Source organism: Passer domesticus, chromosome 8 (assembly GCF_036417665.1).
Source record: "Passer domesticus isolate bPasDom1 chromosome 8, bPasDom1.hap1, whole genome shotgun sequence".
In the NCBI taxonomy this organism is placed as follows: Eukaryota; Metazoa; Chordata; class Aves; order Passeriformes; family Passeridae; genus Passer; species Passer domesticus.
The window spans coordinates 48,850,551-48,872,996 of NC_087481.1; the positions used below are offsets into that span (position 1 = coordinate 48,850,551).

The following is a 22,446-nucleotide window of genomic DNA, read 5'->3' on the forward strand; positions in this document are numbered from 1 at the left end:
TGGACAAGTATTAGCACTTCATCTGTAGCACATGGCAATGTATCACTGTTCCAGCTGCTGAGGCTTTGAACCATCTTGTGAAACTTGTTCAAAACCCTGGAGGAGGATTTAGCTACTCAAGCTCTCCAACCTGTTTCAGCAGGGGTTCGTGGGCAGTCAGCAGTTATTGGCAGGACAGGGTGATGACCTAATGCCTGTGCTGGCATGAAGAACAGAAGCTGAGGTTTGATTAGGCCTCTTTTTAGGAACCATTAGCAATGTTTGCCCTTTTCCCTGTAAAATTCCCTATAAAGTAAAGATGCAAACCAACTCTCTCTCTCTCACACACACACACGTGTGTGGGTGATTGACTTGTTTGGGTCTTAGTGCCTTATCCCGGGCATCATCTTGCATGGCTGTGACACCTGAGATGCCTTTGGGATTTCATGAATTGCAAAGACTTGTCTTGTACTGTGTGGCATCCTCAAAAATCCCTGTGCTAAACAGAGGAAATGTAAAGCCAGAGAGTAGGTGGTGTTGGAAATGAACAGGCCAAGGAGAAGGGGAAGATACAGGGCAAGAGGAAGAGGAAAGGGAAGGGGAAGAGGAAAGGGAAGAGGAAGAGGTTTTGGATGCCATTCAAGATAAGATGGCTGAATAGAGGCCCCATGGGAGTATGCCAGGAGAGGGAGAGCAGAGCTGCTGACAGACAAGTAATGCTGTGACAGGAAGCCAGTGCTGTCTGTGAGCTTCGAGAAGGAAGTGAAAGGGTTAGGGTTAGGATTAGGGTTGTAAGGTCTCGAGCCTAATGCTTTTTCCTTGTGAAAAAGAATTTCCCTTCCTTAGTGGTACAAAACTTCCCTCTTATCCATCTAGTCCACAGACTTCAGGCAGTGCCTGTTCAACTGAGTGACCTTTCAGGGAGAATTATTGATGGCTTCATCTTTTATGTGCAAAGCAAGAGTGAGACATATCCTAAAGGTCAGGGGATGGCTGGCCAAGTTGGGGTTTCACATCTCCTGTGAACCCAAATGCTTCATGGTAAAATTAAATGGGAGCTCACAGGTGGGTTGCTGCCAGAGAGGGTAGAGAGGAAGCACCAGTGTCCTGCTCTGGGAGCCAGTGCCATGAGATGGACATCACCACTTGCTGGAGATTCACAGTGTGGGATCACCTGGGGCTGGAGACCAGCACAGGCAGTGGATCCAGGTTCGTTCTCTTCATTCTGTCTTCTGTGCCTGTCACACTTTCTTTCTATTCCATTTCCTTCCCACCCATAAAATTCAACCATGTACTTCTGTGTGCCTCAAATTTATTTACTGCCCAAACAGTACAAGCATGGGCAGCAGGTGAGATCCTTTGTGCCAGTGCCAGCACTAGGCCCACTTCTCTGGGTCTCAGTGAATCAGCTGGTGACGTGTCCCCCAGCCGTGCAGAGCAGGAGAGAGAGCAAATAAATCAGTCTCTGTTGAGCTGAGATTGACTTTGCATACTTCACCTCCTCATAGAAATATTGCAAAGAAAACATTTCATTTTAAAAATGTCCACAATCTAAATAACAGCTGCTCTGGGCTCATTTAATTTGTGTTGTAGCTGTGTGTTTATTTAACATGTGACTTTCGGCTACAGCATTCACTACCCATGGGTATTGCCACAGCAACAGCAGTAGCACATGCCACATTTTTTGCCTTCTGAAATATAGAGCCCTGTCTCACAGAAGCCCTGGCTGATGGGAACCTCATCCTTCTGCACAATGATTTAAAAATAACACTTCCACAAGGAGCAAGCTCAGCAGCAAGACAACGCTTTCCCCTGTGTCTCCAGTTTCCTGAGAGCACTGCTGGATGTTTTTAGACCATGTAAGGGATGTCCCAGGAGTTGTGGAAGGGGTGGCAGCATTAGGACTGAACACAGGAGATGGAGAGAGAAATGACTAAGCAACTATCAGTTGTAGGAGGTGGTTCCAGTATCAATTTATTATTGCACATTCGATCCTCTGCTGCAGATTTCTGTGTCATCATTCTGATGCTGAGCGATTGTATCTTCACGCACTAAAAAAAGATGGTAAGAGGTTATGCTGACTCAATGTTTTTGAGACCTGAGCAAAGTCAGAAGAAACTGAAGATGGTTACCAGCATCTGAATCATGTAGTGCTGTGGTTGCAGCAGGCAGGGCTCTTCTCTTGTGGGGGATGCTTCATCATTTCAGACAGATCATTTGTGACTTGATCCAACTTTCAGTCATAATGGTAGAAAATTGGTAGGTCTTTTTGGAGCCTGACCTTCATGAGCATCACTAACAGAGGCCTCATTTGTAGTTATCATGGAAAAACAATCTGAAGTGCTGACGCAGAATTTACTGTGCGTGGCCATAGTAAAAAAAGGTTTGAGAAGCATTGATGTGTCCTCTCCTATGCTGTATCTTCTCCTGCTTTGTGACCTGGTCCAAGACATTATCAGCCATGGTTCTCCCTTGACTTCCTTTGGGGAGTCTCTCCCACAGGGTACCAGATTTGAGACACAAAAGGACAAAGAATCAGAGCATTTTCTGTACAAATCACCAAGCAGACAAACTCCAAACAGCTGGCAGGGGTCTCCAGGCCCTGTGACATCTGGGGTGGCACAGGAGTGGTGATGAGGGAGCAGCCATTATACTAGGGAGAATCAGATTAAAATATCAAAGCAGTTTGTAGAACAATAGAGTATGCTTCTTCACACAATTTGCCTTGCACACTGTGGTGTGAAAAATGAAAAAATGCATTTTAAATATGAAGATAGTATCTTTGGTTCAGGAAGTCTCTGGTATTTCTGGGGAAGTCTCACTACAGGCTTTCCTGTCATTTACATCTTCCCTAGGCATCTGTCACTAGCTGCTGTCAGAGACAGGACGCCTGCCTTCAATGACCAGACAGGTTGGCTGCCCTAGGAACAGCCTGTCCCTGGCACAGGTACAACACCCCACTTCAAAAATCACCATCTTCCCATCGCTCATTTGCAGTTCCTGCTTGCGGGGAAGCTTTCAGTGCAGAATTTTGCTCAGTGGTGGCAAAGAATTTCATCCCTCACTGAAATCTTAATGCCATTGTAGTGGGATATTTGGGAGTTAGGAAAATCTTGCCAGATGACAGTGTGGGCTATTTCTGCATGACCTGGTCCTGAGAAGGTGGTAGCCAACTAGCCTGACCTCTCATGTGTGAATGATGCTTTGCTAATGTGTCAATTTTCATATGTTCTCATAGCTCTGGACTCTTCAGACAACATAAGAGAAAGGCCCTGCCTGCTTTGTCATGGGCTTGGATTCAGAGGGGACAATTTGGTGCACGCAAACACAGATTTGGCATCCATGCCACAACCCTTCTGAAGTGATCATTTCTCTTGGACTTCTCTGACATCTCTGTTCTTCACTGGCTCTCAAGATTGAATTGAAACCCCCACCCTCCCTCACCAATCCCCTGTATTTTGGGAGTCCTAAAATATGGGATTCTGAAGAGAAAACAAGCTTCTCCATTGACAATTGAATCTTCTGGTATTGCACAAGGAGTAGCATTAGGGGAAGAGCCAGCACTGATGAACCACCACTAGTTTTAGACCAGCAAGTGCACGAGATCCTGCCACTCACAAAAACACAGTGATGTCAGTAGAGCAGTGAATGTTTCAGACATGGTAACCAATTAATTAAGGCACAATTCTGCTGTACATGACATATGTAGACAGCCTTAATTGGTAGCCAAGCTGCATCTGAAGTAATTTTTAAAGTGAAAAGAGCTTTTTATTATTGATGTTATTGTTATTATTATTATTATTTGATTTGACAACACAAAACAAACTCTACCAGTGGAAATCCTGCTCTAAATATCAAAGCATGAACACCTAAAAGATAAAATGTGATCCTCTTTTTCCAGTAGACCTGGCCATCAAGCTGACCGGCATCAATTTTTTTGGCATTCAGCATTCCCAGATACCTGAGCTGTTTGCAAATGCCTGTGGATGTCTGATTTACTACTGAACAGCAGCTGAGCCAGAGAAACTGTTGAGTATGAAGTGTTCCTTTCTCCCGCTTCTCATTTTTGGCTGGGCAGGCTGCTCCTGGGCAAAGGTGGAGCACCACAATGTAATAAGGACATGGACCTCTTAAAGCAGGTCCAGAGGAGGCCATAAAAATGCTCAGAGGGCTGGAGCACCTCTCCTCTGAAGACAGCCTGAGAGAGTTGGAGTGGCTCTGCCTCGAGAAGAGAAGGCTTCAGGGGAGGACTTCTGTCACCTTTCAGGACCTAAAGGGGCTGCAAGGAGGCTGGGGAGGGACTTTTCACAAGAGGCCTGTAGTAAAGCATAGGACAAGAGGGAATTGGAACTACATGAACTTTAGAGTCCCTTCCAACCCAAACCATTCTATGATTCTGTGATTTACCTGCTCTTCAAATTGAACTGTGCCAGCCCTTCTTCACATCAAGCATGTCAGCATGTCCAGCTCACATGAGTCTGTCACAACTGCAAACTCAGGGTGTCCATGGATCTTGATGGGGAAATCAGGCTGCTGGCTGCAAAGGTGACATTGCTAGAAAGGGTGCCAGCCTGGTTTCAGTGTCCTGGTTTTCTTTGCTCACCCAGAGGCTCCACCCTGCACTCCACCCATGGTTAGCACGGTGTTAATTACTGACCATTCCAGTGGGGATTGCGTTCGGCTGAACGATTTCCAGATTAGAGCAGTGTGGGTCACTCTGCCAGGGCAGGTGAGCCGTGGTTAGTAGGACGCTGTGACACACTGCCCCAAGCAGTATCCGGCAGGTTTTGGCATGGCTGTGGCCAGTGAGCTGTGCCAGGGCACAGGGGGGCACGGCCAGAGGGTCTGGCTGAGCGCCGGGCTGGTGTGCCCCTTGCACGGGCTGCAGCAAACAATTCCCTGGGATGTGCTTGCCAAAACAAGCCTCAAGGGCATGGCTTTCGTAGAGACTTTTAAATGAAACTGAACTTCCCTTGCCAAGACAGCCCAAGTACGTAACAGTGATGTTTGTGTGGCTAAAGCCTGGGACAGGGATTCACGTCAAGTAGGCGCAGTGCCAGCCCTGCCACTGCTTTCTGTGAGACCTTGGGCAAGCCCCATGTCCTCTCCATGCATCAGTCTCCACACAGCTTTAGCTATGAGGGAGAATGGAGGTGAGGGAGGCTATGGCATTGCCCAAGGACATGGTGCCCCAGGAATACTCAGAGGGGCAGCTAGTGAGTGGTCCTTATCTGTTTCTTGTTTCTTCTTCAAAGTGCTTGATGTGGCTGCAGTCTTTGCAGCTGGACACAGCACTGCCCATCAGGGTGAGCTGGGCATCCCTTTCTCAGGACTCACTAGCCCACAATGCTTCCTTTCCATGACAGGGGGATGGCTGAGAGACCGACACTGACTGCACAGCCCAGCCAGGGCAGCTGCAAAGCTCCTTCTGTTCCTTTGAAAGCTAACGGAAAAAATGATGATAAGCTAAATCTAGATCTATGCAGCAATTATATGGGGTTCCAGACCTTGCACCTGTAGCATAATACATAGCAGAGCCAGATAACTACCTCGCCTAATGATTGCTCTGGACAGAATACAAATCACATTATGCAGGGTGAGCTGAAAGCCATTTTTCAGTCAAAGCTGATGAGCTCGCAAAGACTTTCCTTGCCCAGCTCGCTCTGACTGCAAGTTTGTCCTCTTCATCTTGGAATCCTTCCTGTTATTTTTTTATCTTCCTGTTGCAGGATGCAACGTTCATTACAATAATAGATCAAACTTTGAGTGGAAAAACTCTGCTTTATAGATGTCTTCAAGATTTCCCAGTTTTGTTCCTGTTTACAAATCTGCAGCCCTGAACTCCCAGCTCACCCTGTCAGGTACAGCATGGTAATAACATGGCAAAACCAAATGCAGTGGGCCTGTGTACATACCCATAATTAGCAGGTAGGTGTTCTCACAGGATGCTTTAATGGGCAAAAGATGGAACAAGAAGACTACATCCCATCCCTTATTGCAGTCATAGTTAATATATATTTAGAGGACTGTTTCCAAAAAATCTCAAAATCAAAGTCTTGTTATTTAAAAGCAGACCACAAGTCTTCAGTACTTAAATCACAACAAAAACACAACTATGGGCACCTAGTAATGAGTTCTTCTTAGCTATTGTTAATCACCTAAACATGAGACTTAAACTAGTTGTATAAATCGTCCTGTAGTTAAAGGAGAAAAGCACCTGTAAAAAGTCTGTTTCATTATCCCCTTAGCTGCCATCTCAAAAAGGAGTAAGTCATTCTCTGGAGATACTTTTGTATAGGAGCTTATGCAACAAGGAAAGATGAAGCTCCCAAGTGCCAGCCATTGGCAGAAGAGAAATCCCACCCTAATGGCACAGTTCCTCTGGGAGCTCAGCCCAAACTTAAAACTATTGTATCAATTTCTTAATCTTAAAAAATCCAGTGCTTTAGAAGTCCTGAGTAGATATGCTGCTCTGGCTCTCTGTGCCTAAATATTTTCAAAACCTGGTCAGAGGTGGTCCTAGCAAGAGTTCCAGATGCTCTAATGAGATACACAGGAGGAAGCTGGGAGGCAGAACAGCAGCATTGGTACAAGCATGTTTGGAGAGATTTTTATTGACTGGATTTCTGTGGGGGTTTTGCTTGTTTGTTTCCTGTTACTCTTGTGTTATCAGCATGGAAATACTGAATTATGTGACCAATGTAGCCAGTAAGACTAGCCACAACTATTATATAACGTCTGGTTGTAGCAAACATCTCAATAATTATTTCTTTGATTGCAGTGCAAACATATCCTGTGTACAATATGTGGGTTACTGGGTAGAGCTATGTCATGACTCAGGATGAGCCAATATTATAAGCAACTCTTAATGAAGGGTGGAATTTTCAGTAGTTTCTCTGTATTGACCTGTTTTTGTTCCTACTGAAGGCACTGGCTGAGGAGAGAGGCCCTCAGGAAGGGAAATCTCAGATGATTTATAGGGTTTGGCTCATGTCAGAAGGTGGTGGGCAGGTTTGAGAGGGGTTTTATCACAGCAGAGGCTTTGCAGCATCTCAAGGACAGGAGGCTGGTACAAAGGGCTGCCTCTCAGGCTCCTGCCCTTCTGCATCTCACATTTCACCAGCCCAGGGTCTGCAGGGTTAGGGGTCAGAGCAAAACAAGTCCCCGTGGGTGGTGAGAGATCAGCACAGCGTCTGTGGCTCAGGAAGCCCTTGGGCACGGAAGGGGACAGCGTGCTGGGGAAGCTTTGCCGCCTGTTCCACCTCACACTTTTCCCTTGGGCAACTGCTATGGGCAACTGCTGGAGACAGGATACTAGGTTAGAAGGGTCTGTGGTGTCTCTCAGGGTGGTTGCTCTCATGCTGTATTCTGTTGAGGCCCTTTCTGTATTAAAAATAAAAGCCTCCAATTCTCATGTTTCCTTGTGGAAAAAAAAAAGTTATTTTGGTATCCTGCTTATATAACTGTAATAACTTTTGTTCTCCCTGCCACCAGAAGAAAAGCAAAAAGCTTTTGTGTTGTATAAGATATCAATGAATGGGGTTTCCTCTGAACAAAGGATACTTGGATCATTGCTAAAATCTCTGTTTAGGAGAAGTTTGGTCCCTTCATTTGGAGAGAAGTAATCTTATACAGTCTTTGTGAGCCATTACAAACCCACATCCCTCTGATTTTAGTAACGACTTTTAAAGACTTATCCTCTCACTGTACCTATTTTATGACATGAAAATAGCACCCAGCTCTCAGAGGAGGAGAATTAAGAGGCTTTATGACATTTTAAAGGGAGGGACATTAAATTGTGTTCCACCTTTCATTTGGAAAGGGAAAGCAGTACAGCAGCTTCCAGGAACCACAGCTTGGCCCCATTATGGAGAAGATGGCATGAGACAATTTAACCCATCTAGGGAAAGGTGACAGAAATGGAGAGGTAAAAAGTGGGTTACTGACAGGTAGATAAAAGTTATACAAAGTCACAAATACATTCAAGAACAAAGCACTGGTCATCTGACAGCCTGTCCACCCTCTCTGCAAATATTATTCGTCAGGTGAAAGAATTATTCTCATGAATCACTGCCTTGTAAGAAATTTTAGAAAGCTCAAAGCAATGATGGAGTGATTGACTGGATTTTGAGCTTGCCTACTCAGTCCTGGGAAAGCCACATTCAGGAGAGGAAATTGGTACCTGAGCACCTGAATTGCCGTGCAAACAGAGTGTGGAAACACTGGTTTTGAGTTGTTTTTTTTTCAAGTCTAAGAATTTTCTCAAGAGTTCCTCTGCAACTAAGAAGCAGAAGTGGTTTGGATTTTCCTATTTTGAAGCCTTCCTCTATGCAGTCTAATTTAGGATGTTATTAAGGGATTTTTTTTTTTTAAGAGAGTACATCCAAAAGAACCCATCAACAAGTGATCTCTGTCTAGTGTTGGAACAACCCCAGACAGTGCCACAGATAAAACAGGACCTTTCCATCTGTACAGTTTCACTGCTGTACATATTTATTTCTGGTAGTTAGCTGCCTGGTTTGCCAGTGTGGCTCACATGCTGCTGGTGTGAACAGGAGCTGTTGAGGGCATGTGGGACACATCTTTTTCCATCTGCTTCAGTCTGTGAGCTGAGAGGAGCTTGGTTTACTCTGCTCTGTTGCACAGAGGTTTTCTCTGAGCTCATGCTGTGCTGGGGCTGGGGGAAAGCCACTGGCTGCTCAATCAATGCAGCTTCAAAATGTCCCCCTGAGGTGTCCATGTCCTCTATCACCAGCCTCTCAGGTGGGAGGGATGGCTCTGTGCTCAGCTCAAGGCTGGAGGAGGTGGTGAGAGGGCAGATTGCCTGGCTGAGTGTGCTCTGCCAGAGGCAGATGTTAGCCAGGGTTTACAAAAGGGCTAACTAGTGCTTTGTATTCTGAACCCCTGGGAATGCTGGAGTGCATAGGCCCAGCCTGGGAAGGAGGCTGGATCCATTTTACATAGGCTTTACAAATCACCATTAGCTTTATCGCCCCAAAATTCTTCACCATGGTATGCAAAGTTGGCTTGGCAATAGCCAGAGTATTTTCTACATTCAATATGTAATTACTACACCTTCCCTTTGCATTCTCCAGTGCTGCATATACGATTCCTGTTGAGCATCTTAGGTTATAAATGCCTTGAGACAAAAATGGTCTTTTGGGTCTGTGTTTATCCAGGATCTGGCTTCCTGCCAGTCTGGTCAGAGGCTGGAGTCCCTTAGTACCTCCACATCACAGAGAAAGATTAATCATAACAATCCTCAGCCTCTTGCATGACTGGGTGGTGAGTCCTTCCAGACTTCTGCAGTGCCAGTGCATACAGGAGATCCATGGGCAGGGTGTGACTTTACAGTGCCCCACTTCAGAAAGTCCAGACATTTTTCATGCATATTAAACATCAGGTATCATGTGCTGCTTTTGAGGTGCAGCACATCTCCTGTGCTGTGCTCAAGCTTTCCACAAGAAGCCCTGCAGCTCCCCATCACTGTATTCTGAGTCCTGGGAGCCTCCCAGGGGAGGTTTAGTAAGCTGCCTTGAGCTGTGGCTCTGACCTGCTGCTGCAAGCAGGCTGGAGAGCAGGACGTGTCCTCCTGGACATGTCTGACATCCTTGATTCTGCAGATGCACTGCCCTGGCTGATGGTACCCCTCTGGCCACACTGGCAGCAGAGGTGTCAATGGGAAATGTGAGGAATGGAGGAGAAGGCTTCTTGCCTTCTCTCTCTTTCTTGTTGGATGTGGGTGTTGCAGGGGAGCCAGAGGTCTGCTTTGTGTTGTTTGAGTCACAAGGGATCAGTGTTTGCAGGAATAAATGTGCCAGTAGCAGCATGAGTGTGTGGGAGAGAAAAAGTGTTTGGGGTGGTGCCACCCACCTCCTGCTCTGGCCTGGCCTCATCATCTCCCCCCAGTTCCTCCCACTGCAGCAAAGGCTACTTGGCTGCTGCTGAGGGGCAGCAGCTGGGCACTTCACCTCAGTACATTGCATATGTGCAAATTAAGCAGCAGCATAAACAGGGAGTTGGCAGTAAATGTGATTCATCTGCCACAACAGAGTCCCAGTGAAAAGAAAGGGAGCCAAGTGATAGGGCTCAGTCCTTGAGTTGGCTTCTGGCAACTTTTGCCAAGGGACTCAGTCTGGAACGTGCAGATTGAATTCGCAGAGTCATAATACCAGGCTTAGTGCCCGGTTATGATCCTCCCCTTTACCACTTCCTACACTTCCTGCTGGGATGTGCCTGGATAAAGACAAACAGCACTGACAACTCTAAGGACTCAGCTGGCTAAAGAGGGATGTTGATACATGAAGTTTTTGGTCATCCTGTAGATTCTTAGAACGGCTTAATACATTCCTGGGGCTTTTTTTTTTTTTTTTTTTTTTTTTTTTTTTTTTTTTTTGTTTCTTTGTTTGTTTTGCCATTTTGCACCATTTTCTTTTTATTCATCTACATTCATTTTTTTGTTCCAGGATCCAGGGATTTCTGTAGCTCAAGGAGCAGGGCCCACTGGAGGGAAGTCACCAGTCATTGTGTTACAGGATGTGGGTAGGAGCTGCAGTAACCCCCTGACCACCCCAGTGAGGAGCAGCTCCTACCTTTGAATAAGGATATGGGTGTTGCTGGGAAATCAAAGGTCATCTCCTGTTTTAGGAGGTGGAGGCTTAAATGGAGGAAGGAGAAGCTTAGAGCCAACACCTGACTCTGCCTGCATTTAATTATCTAATGTGTCAATGCACAAATACCAGCTTTGCTGACCTCAAACATGTAAAAATCCCAAGTCAACCCACTTCCTCTTGTCCCCCGCGTGGGTTTTCCATGCAAAGAGAGTACACTGGGGTTCTTGCTTCCTTTTTATGTTGAAGCCTTCAGGGGACATGGTTTGCATTTGTTTTTAATCAAAGCAGCTGCCTTGAGGTAACCTGTAGGACCACAGGAGCTGGGCTTGCAGAGCATCTCACAAGGCAGTCAAAAACTCGTCAGGTCCTGCCACGTGGGCACTGGGATGTTGTGGTTGAATACACAGAACCCTGCAGCAATAAGAAAACTGGGACTAAAAGCCCTGTGCACCAGTGGAGGTGTGATGAGAGGGTTGGGTAGGGGGTCCAGCACAGCTGAGTGACTCACTGGTAAAGCAGCAGCCCTTTCCACCTTTCCACTTCATGGTCTGGACACCGCTTCCCTGAGGATGATGGATGAGATCATATCCATGGCAGGAAAGCATCGGGATTTGGGGATGTTGGGGGTTTTTGTTAGCCAGGATTCCTAGCACTTAGGAATGGCTGGTTCTTGTCAGAAACTTATCTCAATTGATCCAAGGAGTCCTTTGTAAATGACCAGCAGAAGTTTACTGTAGTATGAAGCAATTCTTTATGGTGTAATCACCTTCTCAAGAAGCACCTTTAATATTTAAATTTACTGTCTCCTGCTGTACAGGCATTCCAAAGTCTTAGGTGGCAGGTTATAATATGTGCAAGGATCCACAGCCCAGAAGGCAGGGAGACTTAGGTTTGCTGAGGGGTGTTGTCATGGACATTGAGAGTTTCCAGCTATACTCCACTGTGGGGATTTCTCTTATGGATTTTTGTAAGCATTATTTCTATTTTTACATCTCCTTTTGTAGGAACAGTGAAATTCCCCTTTTGCTCACACTTTTTGCTCACTCATTCATCTGATGTGGCTCTGCTGTAGTTAATATTTGCTCTTCGGGACTTGAAATAGATATTGCATTACTTTATACCTAGACACTCAAAGTATCCATTTATATTAGCACTTCCAGGCTGATTTAACTAAGTTTTATCTGCAAATTCCAGTCTAGTTTAAATCCTGCAGCTGATTCTAAGGCATATTGCTGGTGATTTCATGGTAAGCCTTGAGCAGTTTGAATGGGCAGGAACACATCAAGACACAGCCTTTGTGCTCAGTGCTTTTACAGCTCTGCTCTGTGTTAACCTGCCTACACTGGGACCATGAGCCTCTATTTCCTGAGCTCTTTTCTTGCTCGTAATGCTGATGGATCAATAGGGCCATTGTAGCCTTCCACCTTATGCAGGTGCTTTTATTTAATGCCAGTTAAAATGTTTAAGACAAAGCACAGAGACTGTGCACAAGCCCACTTGTACTGGTTGGGTGGGTGCTATGAATTAGTTGGCAGGTTTTAATCCAGTAAAGCCTAGTTAACACTGTCCTTGTGCCCTAAGCTGATTATGATAAATAGGCATGCTGTGTTTTAGCAGACGCCTGAAATCAGATCAACCAAATGCAGTTAGACTGGCCAGGCAAGTTGGTTTTTTTCTTCTCTTTCCCTTTTCTTTTTTTCCCCCCTTTTAACTCCCCAGTGGTTCCTCCTTTGCAGCCAAGGTCTGCTAAGGATGCACTGATGGCAATTGGCTGCCATCCACCCACTGAGGTCATGGAGATTAGAAGAGCTTCTGGAGGAATGCTGCAAGCTCACGTGAACCCTTGGCAGCTGCTGGCTCCCTCACCCTTCACCCTTCGCAGCAGGGACTGTGCATCCCTGGCCAGGAGGAGGCCAAGGACAGGGTCATGAGGTGTGTGAAACTCGGAGGAGGTGGCTGCAGTGAATGCAGATTCATTCCTGCCCCTCCATCAGCAATAAGCCCTCTGGGTGAGACAGGGGACAGCGGGGTGCTTTGCTCTCCTTCTTCCCCGTTTGCAGGTGTAGAGAAGCCTCTGGCTTCCTAGAAAGCACCAAGGGTCACACTCTTGGGTTTCACCACCAGCTCTGGACATGTCCATGTGCCACTGCCCCCTGTGCAGGGACAGGTCAGGACTCAAAAGCTGCCCCCATCAACAGGGAGAATCAGCAAGGTTTGAAAATCCAGAGCTCAAGGGGGGGCCTCTGAACCCAAGAAGGAGCTTTCTGGTTTGGGGCATGCCATTCCCCCTGGCTTTTACAGCTCATCAGTGGGAGAGTTTTCTGCAGCTCCCCAGGTATGATCCAGGATACCCCACGCCTACAGGGAAGGTTTCCTGTCCCGAGGGGGCTCCTGAGTGAGTGTTCCAGCATTCCATGTCTGAATACAGGCTCTGTTGAGCAGAGCAGGAGAATAAAGCTCCCATTTAGGATATTGCTTTTGCCTAAGAGGCTTTAGGGATTGTTGAAACTCTTGTCTCTCGGGAAACAGTCTGGATTCATCTGTTGCCAGTTAGAGCCATGGGCTGTGTGGAGGACTGGGGTGAGTGTTGGAAACTCCTAACCTTGCTGCCCACCTTCAGGGCTGTGTGGGGGTGACGCAGGGGCACGGGGATGAGGGAACCCCTGCCACAAGGAGAAGCTGCCAAAGCCCACCAGCAGCCATGGAGCAATCTGGACAGGTATCAGTAAGCAATGGCATGAATTAGGGCTTCTCTTGCATGCATGGATGAGGGCTGAAACATCATCCCACTTTTTAGATGTTTGTCTTAGAGTTATTGAAACAACATTGAACTAGGAAACAGGAATTCAATTGGGTGGAAGGAGAAAGCAGATTATGTCCCTTCTGTGGTGTCCTGCCTAGGGGGTCAGTCCCCATGGGCTCTCTCTATCCACACTCCAAAGAACAGGACTCTTGAGATAGTTTGGGCTTAAATGCAACCAGCTCCTGTCTGGGCTGTGGGCTTCTGGCAGTGCCATGGTGAGAGGGCAGCCATAATCTCTGTGAGTGAAAGAGCAACAAGGACTCACCAAACAGGAGGTGTGGAACAAATTCAGCCTGCTGTGAGGCTCCAGGGAAAACCTCCTCTCCTCTGAAGGGGTTGTAGCCCTGCTCTGGGTTATTGCTCAGTGCATTGCTGGCTGTCCCCTTGCTGAGAGTGAGCGGGGAGCCAGGCGGCTGCATGCTGCACACCTGGACAGGGACTGCAGAACACCTCTCAGAGCCAGAGCTCTGTGGAAAGCTGGTTATCTTCAGGTGGTGGGCAGGGTTTGAACCACTGCTCCCTGTCCCCCACACACCCTGCCCAGGCACTCGATCACATGTGCATGGAGGGGGCAGCATGGGGTGCCCCTACAAAGACCCACACATGGCAGACCAGGGCAGCAGCTGTGGGTTCACATTGTTCCAGTGCAAAGCAAATGGTGGGGGTTGGTTTCTGGAGCTTTTCATTACCTGAGCCCTGCAGTGTTTGCACAGTGCTGACCTCAGTCTGGGTTCAGCTCTCCCACAGAGTCTGAGTGCATTATGAGTTTGTAGACACAACTGCCTGGAAACCAGGTACTCTCAGGAGCTTGTTGACTTTGCTGTGTTGTTCGTTTTGAATACCAGGTTTAAAAGGCAACCGTGGCTTTGTGCTTATTTCCAGCTTCTGTTTACCTACCACATTCTTTCAGCTCTGAGAGCCTGTGTTTCATTCACCTTGATCTGCAAGTCTCCAGGTGACAGACTTGTCCCCTTCCAGAGTGCTCCTCTCTCTGCTAAAGTAGCCCTTTCTCTGCAGCCACTCATTTGCCCTGTCTCATCTGCTTTCAGAGTCCAGTCTCCAATTCACCTTCCCCATGTCCTTTTTGGCTAGTAAGCGTCTCATCTGTGGTTTCACTCCCCTGATTTCATTCTTTACACAATTGGAGGACGCAGAAGGCCAGACCACCCAGGAGGTGGACATGCTGCCCTTACTGGTCCAAGGGCTGCCCTGGAGAGCTGTCAGTGCAATGCAGGGCGGGCCAAAACATCTCATTTCTTTGGGCAGTTTTGTGAAGGAGAGCTCCTTGGAGGGGAGGGACATGGCTTTTATGGTGTGTTACTCTGCTCTCTCCACTGTGCTTCACTGAGGAGGAGGAAACTGGGAGAGATCCTACAGATCTGGGAAGACACTGAGGTACCAAAGAGACATCAGATGTGCACTGAACTGTGCAGTGCTTCGGTGCTGGTCAGGTGGCAGTGTAGTTTTGGTGAGTTAGGAAAAGGCATTTGTCTGAGCTCAAACACTCTGGGCAGTCTGGTCATGGGCCAGGAGAAGGTGCGTGCTGTGGTAGATAGGTCATGCCAGACACCAGGGCTCTGCCTCTGCCAAGGCTCAGTGCCTGAGGAACAGCCTCTTGCCACGTGGGGCTTCACAGGGTCTGGACTGGAAGAGCACTCAGAGAGCCCTGACATACAGCCTGGCCTAAAGCAGTGCCACTTCTTGCCCTTGTGTTTAGGTTCCTCCATCGAGGATCAGTGGGCAGGGGATGAAACTGGCAGGAGAGAGTTGTACACACAACAGAAAAACACAAATCTCAGCAAAGCCTGAGACAGGAAATACTAAAAGAGAATATAAGGCTTATTTGGGTTTTGGGTTCTTTAGTGGAGTGCTTCTCCATCTAATTAGTTGCCCTAATGAGGGTGAGGCTCTTATCAGACCCGAGTGAGTCCACCTGGGAAGAGTGGGGGAGAAAATGGAGAGTTGATTAACATATAAAGAGTGTTAGTGAGAGGTAAAGATTGCTGTTGACCACCAGCAAATTCAATCAAGCTGTATCCTTTCCTTTGCTTTCATGTTGAGAGCTGTTTGCTCACTGTGGAGCCTGTTGGGATCACTGCTGAAAGTGTGGAGGGATGCATGGCTCCTGCCCATGCTGGTGGCATTTACTGGGAATGCTGCATCTGCACCCGTGGTGTGACTGCATCTCTCCTCGCTGCAATGAGGACTGAAGTTCTGGGAGCTGAGGGGTTGTCTGTCCCTATTAATACACAAGTATGAGGAATGTCTCTAGGCCCAGAACTGCAACAGCAGAACTGGTGATGCACGAGTTTGTTCTCTGTGTGAGTGTCCCACGTGTGCCCATAGCCCCTCAGGCTGATTCTCAGCAAGAGCTGTGGTCCCCTAGGCAGGGAGGAGCAAGAACCATTTTGCCTCTGCCTTGAGAGATAGAAAGCCCAGGTATGAATGGTAAAAGATGATGAAAGCTCTTTCCTCTTTATTATATACTTCATTGTTTTTTAAAGAAGGCAATCAGGCTGTCTGACTATGATCTGTGTAGTGCCAAGAGATGCAGCTGTGGGCTGAATGCTCCCAAACCTGCTGATGTTTGTCTGTGCTGCAGGTGTGCTGGACCTCAGTGGGTCAGGGGCAGAAAATGTAGGTGGTATGTGGGTGTATAATGAAACCCCTGCACCCTTGTGCTGCTGTCAGGTTGCATCACATTTGCAATCAGACAAACAAATCAAGGGGCTGGGGAGCCCAGCCACTCGGCCTGCTGACTAATCTCCCCTCCCCACGCCTCTGGCTGCTGAGCCCTGCCGTGAGCTTTTGGCACACAGGAGCCCTGTGGCTTGGTTTGCTGGGAGCTCAAAGGGGTTTGACTGGCAGGAGGAGCCCCCAAGTTGGGGACTCTCCACTAAACCTTTTTGCCTATGGTGTTTTGAGCAGGGTGTAGCAGCAGCAAGAGAATCTCTAGAGAGTGTGATGTTACAGAATAAAAGTGTGGGTGGCAGGGGCTGCTAGCGTGCTGGCAGTAATTCCCAGCTCCGTGACAGTGAGCCACTGATATCATCACACATGCTGGGCCAGATCCCACATTCCTCCTTTTGCCTGAGTACCTGATGAAAGCAGTGGGAATTGCTATCCAAGATAATGATTGCAGGATCAGGTGGATGATGACACCCTGTTTTTCTTATCGCTTTATCTCTGGCACTGCCTCTCTCTCTCAGTCTCTTTCCACTAGAAGTGTTTTCATTCTGTGCTCACAAAATGTAAGGAGACCCCACTGGAGAGCTCCAGTATACATATGATCCCTGGAAACTCCAAGAACTTTTAGGGAAAACAGTCTTCTGCTTTGTTTCCAGCAACTAAATTGCATCAGAAGAGTCAAAAAGACGTAATGTTTTGTTGCTGCTGCCCTGGGCAAGCAATTGCTGGGTGCTCTGTAGTGAGGAGCAGCTGAGGAGGTGGCTGGGCAGCAGCACATTCGGAGGGGGTGCAGTAGGATGTCCTGGAGATTACCTTTGTTTGCAGAGCCCCTTCATCTACACCTTTGAGATCCCACTCTTGACAGTTTACATGGCTGAAGAGGTCTTATCAGTCATGATAAACAGATTCAAATGTTTGTATGATTGCTGCTGTGTCTGTTCCCTTGCCCTGGTAGGACTTTACATGGTGCCCTGCATCTCTGCAGGCTGAGCTTCTCTGGCTCTTTTCCAGAGTAGGAAGGCAAAGTGAATTTGTGTCATTTGAGAATCTGAAAGAACCATGGGAACTATGCGTTATACACACTGTTCAAACTCCAGCATTCCTGCAAGTTGAAGCCTTGGAGAAAATGAAACCTTTTCCCCTGCCCAGGTAAGCATGTCAGCCCTGCTGACAAGTACCCTGAATTAAAGTAAGAAGGGTTGGTGTTTGCAAAAAACTTACCAAAACACATGGTCTGGGAGGTGACGCGGCTCTGTAAGTAACACTGAGCTCTAGATGAACAATGAAGAACTCCTAAATTTGCTTGAGTGGCATCAAAGGTAACTGAGGTATCAGTCATGGCCTGCCTAAACTGGAACAGGTGCCCTTAGAGCTGCTGCCACTGGAGGACCCACAGGCTGCTCTGCTTGGGGATCTCTTCTCCTCTGTGGAGGTTGGCCATGGACAAGGGACGGAGGAGAGCAGAGCTGCAGAGGTGTCTTGGTGCAAGTGCAGGAGCACAAATGTGGCAGCCGGATGTTTGGGTTGATTTTAGTCAGAGCAAAGTTCCCCTTTAACCTGTCTGCTGGCCGAGGCTTGGTTGGAAGTGTAACCATGACCCACTTGTGTTTGTTTCTAGTATAGCAGTAGGAGATTTCTCCTACTTGATAAAGAAGAACCTGCTGAAGGATTTTACATTGCACCCACTCAAATTCTTAGACATGGGAAATTAATACAGATTCAGTTAATAGTTTGTGCACTGGTGATCTTTCTGCCCATGGACAGGCAAGAGATTTGTGTGCTCTCACATTTGAGTGTTCTTCACATAAGATGCAAGAGAGATGAAGAGAAGTTGAGAGCATGACCTCCCTGTAAGGACAAGGTAATCCTTGGTTTGGATGGAAGCAGAGCTCAACTTCAGAGACTGTTTTGGCACCTGTTGGTCTCAAGTGGGCTGTAATCACAAGAAATATAAATATGCAACTTTCTCCCCATTTTTCTGTGTTGTCTGAGGATCTGAACTGCACTCCTCAGGTCTTGGCCCCAGGGCTACAGAAGAGCAGGCAGGGGACCATGAGGAATTGTGCTGATGGGGACCTGCCAAGGACCAATCATCTGTCATTCAGACATGTTGAGGCTGGAACAATTTTTCAAGTGTATTGTGTCAGCTGTATGTGCACCTCATCCTTTTAGGTGGCAGTGGCCATAGTGAGGTAGAACCTGACTTTGTGGTGTCTTTAGGGGTCCCTATTCCCACTGTGAGGGCTGGGGAGGTTGGCTCCTTTTAGACAACTGCTAGTGGCACTGTCCCACAACAGTGCTTGGTGCAGAGACCAGCATCAGGAGCTGTAGGATGCCTGACTCCAACCCCACCCATGATCACATTTGGAGGCTCTGATCCCTCTTCTCTCTGCAGGATGGTGTCCTTTTCCTTATCTATTTCCTTTCTGTAAGTGCTTTGATCTCTGTGTGGATTCAGTGCCAAAGCCAGGTGTTCCCAGATACTTTTTTTTTTCACTTGCAAGTTATCAGTTACTTTGATGACATGTTGCAAGTTTGCCTTAAAAATATTGATTTAGTTGAGGACTGATGTTGCAAGCAGGCAGGAAGGCATCCTGTCAGCTTTTAATCACTTAGAGCTGTAAACCAGAAGCTTTCCTGGGAGAGCACACCTATCCCAAGATGTGCTCTCCTGCCTCCTCGCTGCACAGTGATACAGGGGCCAGGCTGAACTGCTACAAACACCTCATTTGTGATGCACTACAGCCAGCTGCTAATAGGATCCAACCAGTGTGTCTGATCACGGGACAGCCATGTGATCCCTGGGGCTGCACAGCACAAGCAGTTCATGGTTTTCGAGGTGTGTTGAACTGATCCAGCAATTCTTGGCCCAAACCCTGAAACTCCTACTTGACAACAGCATTTTTTTGTTTTGAAGACATCAGGGTAGGGAAACTTCTCTACTTTCGTAGTTTTTTCCAGTGGTTAATAATTCTTGCTGCTAAAAATGTGAGGCTCGTTTCTCACATGAACTTGGTTGACTTTTGCTTCCCATTGTTGTCTTCTATGCTGGTCTCATCCAGTGTGAGCAGTGGAAGTAGGCCAGATGACTGAGAGCATCTCAAGTTCAAATTCTAGTAATCCAGCTAAATTTTCTGGAGGACTGCAATTTAGTTTCTTCAGGGAAGTGATGGACAAAATATTCTGCAGCAGCTATTGAGAAATAACCCTTCTGACTTTGAAGAGTTGACCCCCACACTATCCTCTCTCTCTGCCTCCAGCTCTGTTCTCCAATCTTTTTCTACAGCTGATTAAGAGGGAATCCCCTGCTGGAAGAAGAAACTGAAATAGAAAAATCCTTTTCCAGGAATGGGCACTCTGTGGCTAATCAAGCTGGGGTTGCATTGTTAGGAGGGACTTTTCAAAAATCAGGCCCACAGCAAGAGAATCTTTTTAAGATATGCAGAATAAGCTCGCTGGTAGCTTTATATAGAGATGCAATCCAGTTCTTGTGTTTGGAAGCAAAAGAAAAATGCTTCAATATAAGTTTAATTACAGTTGTTTTTATAAATCTTTTGCAATGCACATTTCAGCTAAAACAACCTTGCAATTAATCTTGCAGACAAAAGCCTGATGTAACCAACATCTGATACAAAATCTATCTCTACTTCCATGTCCCTTCTTGAACTCTAATCTAAAAAGAGAAGAAAAAAACTTTAAGGAGCTGAAAGAGAGAAATTCTGTATGTGGATGTTTTTACAGTGCAGTCCTACAAGCCTGAGCTATTAGCATTCAACAGCAAGGAAATATCACCACAACTGTTGCCTCTTGATGGGCTGTATCTCCCACTGACCTGTGCTCACTGGAGAATTGATGAGATGATACTTGATGTGACAGCACCACTCTCATAGTGTCTCCTAATCCCAAATGTCAGAGTCAAAACTCCTGTCAATAGCTCCTCTGGTTTTTCTCTAACATATCCAGCTGACGTGGTTGCCTGGGAGGACTGGGAATCGTTTGCAGCCAAGTATTTAATGAGTGTCCACCACCAGACAGGGTTTATTTGTGGCTGTGTGGCCACCTCCTGCACGGAGCTCAGCGTGTCACAACACCTCCTGCCTCCCCAGACAACATCTGCATGGCAGCCAACGTGGCAGGCTTCACTGTGCCTTCTTCTGGGGTGTCCAGAATGATCCAATTTAGGCTGACAACTACAACACACAAGAATAAATATGTATTGTGATGATCCTGTCAGTTGAGACTGGACTCGAGAAATGTTTTCTGCCTAAGTGCTGAATTTGCAGACAAAGAATTGAAGCTGAACAAATGGATAGAGTTGCCTGCTGTAAAAAAATGGTAGGTACTAAATGTTCCTAAAGACTGGACCCAATTAAGTGCTTTGGGGTTGGTTTAGGTAGGGATTTTTTTCTTTTTGGTGGCGGAAGGCTTTTATGCATGTCTGTGTGCCTGTGTCCAGGTACAGCCCCCTGGAGGATGTCAGGATCAACCTGTCCAAGCCATCATCTGGTGTGGTACAAAGCTGCTTCGTTTCTGGCTGGAGGAAGGCTTTTCTTACAATAGTTTCAAGACTCTGTCCATGCCAGATGCCTGTGTAGCTCCCTGAGCTCCTCCCTCTCCAGGATTAATTAAGTCATCTGTGGTTTCTTGTTCTTGCCTAACTTTAGACAATGCCACAATTCTCCCCTTATCTTCCTAATTTCAACCCTTTTTGTCTTTTTTAACCCGAGATGGTGGAAAAAAGAGTCCTTTCCACCCTCCAGGAAGGCAAAGAGTCTTTCTTCTGTCACTGACTGACATGTGTGACTTGTCCTAGAAGAAATAGTTCTGTGTTTGGCTTTGGATGTGGGTTTGCTCCTCCTCTCTGCAAGTCTGCATTCAGAGGGATGTTTGAATCTTCCCCATAATTCTTGTCTTGATTGTCTTGGTGCATGACAGGAGGCAGAAGCTTCTGTATTTTTGGAGTTCAGAAACCTTTTGTAAGGAACAACACACTGTATGTTGTCCTCTGAAGCAGGCAGAGCACTGCCAGCAGCAAAAAGCTGGAGAATCATACATGACTTTTCCAAACATCAGACCCCACTTTTCCTCTCATGCACTAGGGTGGATGTGCAATGCAGGAGACTTTTACTTAAATGCCAAGTGAAACACAAAATGAGTATATTCGTGTCTGAAGCATCTGAAGTGCTCCTCTTGTTGAATAAAGCCCCAACACCTCCCACTTCCACACTGTCTCAGAGCACTTCCTGCTGAAGGCAGGCAGCCCTAAACCCTGAGCACTTGTGCCTGCAGCTGACCAACCCACTGCACCAAAATCCAAAGTGTCTCAGATAGGGAGAATGGGCTTTGGCTGCCTCTGGCCCCTTCCTGGTTTCCAGCTCTTTCACAGGGTAAATTGAGCCTTTGTCCTGCTCAGCATCATGAGGCCAGGCTCCTGCCAGCAGGGACAATGCCCTCTTGTGAAAGAATAAGCCTGTAGGGAGGGGGCTGAGCCATGCAGCTCCTTCCAGCACCAGCCTGTGAACAGTGCCAAGGTGAGTGTTAATGGAGGGAGGGAGGGAGGGAGGGAGGGAGGGAGGGAGGGAGGGAGGGAGGGAGGGATGCCCACCTGCTCCTTCTGGGGAGTGATTGCCCCCAGTACCCATCCACACCATCTCCCTCTTGCAGGTTTCTGTCCCCACAGCAAGAGCAGCAGAAGCAGACACATCTATCTCTCTCCTGGTGTGGTTTTTTTCTTTAAACCTGGGAATTATCTTAAAATAGAGCCACCTACACCATACTGAGGTGAATGGCCAGCACAGGCAAATTCACCACTCTGGGCTTAAAGCTGCAGCACAGAAAGAGCAAAGGAGGGCCAAAGTGTGAGCTGGTCAAGGCAAGGCCTCTGGAAATGTCAGCAGAATCTGTGTCAATCGGAAAGAAACTCCACAGGCTTGTCCCAAATCTACTGTAGGTCTGCACTTGGCAGGGACCACTCGTCACACCTCTGCTCATGGTCCCTGCAAGGAGCTCTGTACTGCCCCAGGACACCCTGAGGAGGGGACTTGGGCCCACAGTGAGAGAGGGGAGCAGGTACTTAAACCTGCCTTTAGGAACGACACTGGGGTATTGCCAAAATATGCAAATTGTCTTCTGTGCTCTCCCTGCTGCAGTGAGGATGATTTCTCCCCTCTTTAAAGACATCAGGAGAAGATGAAGACAGTCTTGTCACGCTAACCTTGTGACAAAGTAGAGTCACCATACAGGAAAGCCATGCTGAGCTGAGATTCTCCAGGCCTGTCTCAGCCTGTTACTGTCCTTCTGTGGACCCTTTGCTGCCACACCACCAGAAGGGACCAGGCAGAGGTAAGCCCTAAGAAGCTCCAT

At 47.2% G+C, this 22,446-nt stretch overlaps 1 long non-coding RNA gene across 1 annotated transcript in view; it reads left to right on the forward strand.

Moving 5' to 3' along the window:
• The window catches only part of LOC135306793 (uncharacterized), a 101,649-nt gene that overhangs the window by 71,154 nt on the left and 8,049 nt on the right, over positions 1 to 22,446 (forward strand). Inside the window, exon 3 of the long non-coding RNA XR_010367565.1 lies at positions 22,233 to 22,425. This is a non-coding gene — a long non-coding RNA (uncharacterized LOC135306793). The remainder of the gene's footprint in view (positions 1 to 22,232; positions 22,426 to 22,446) is intronic.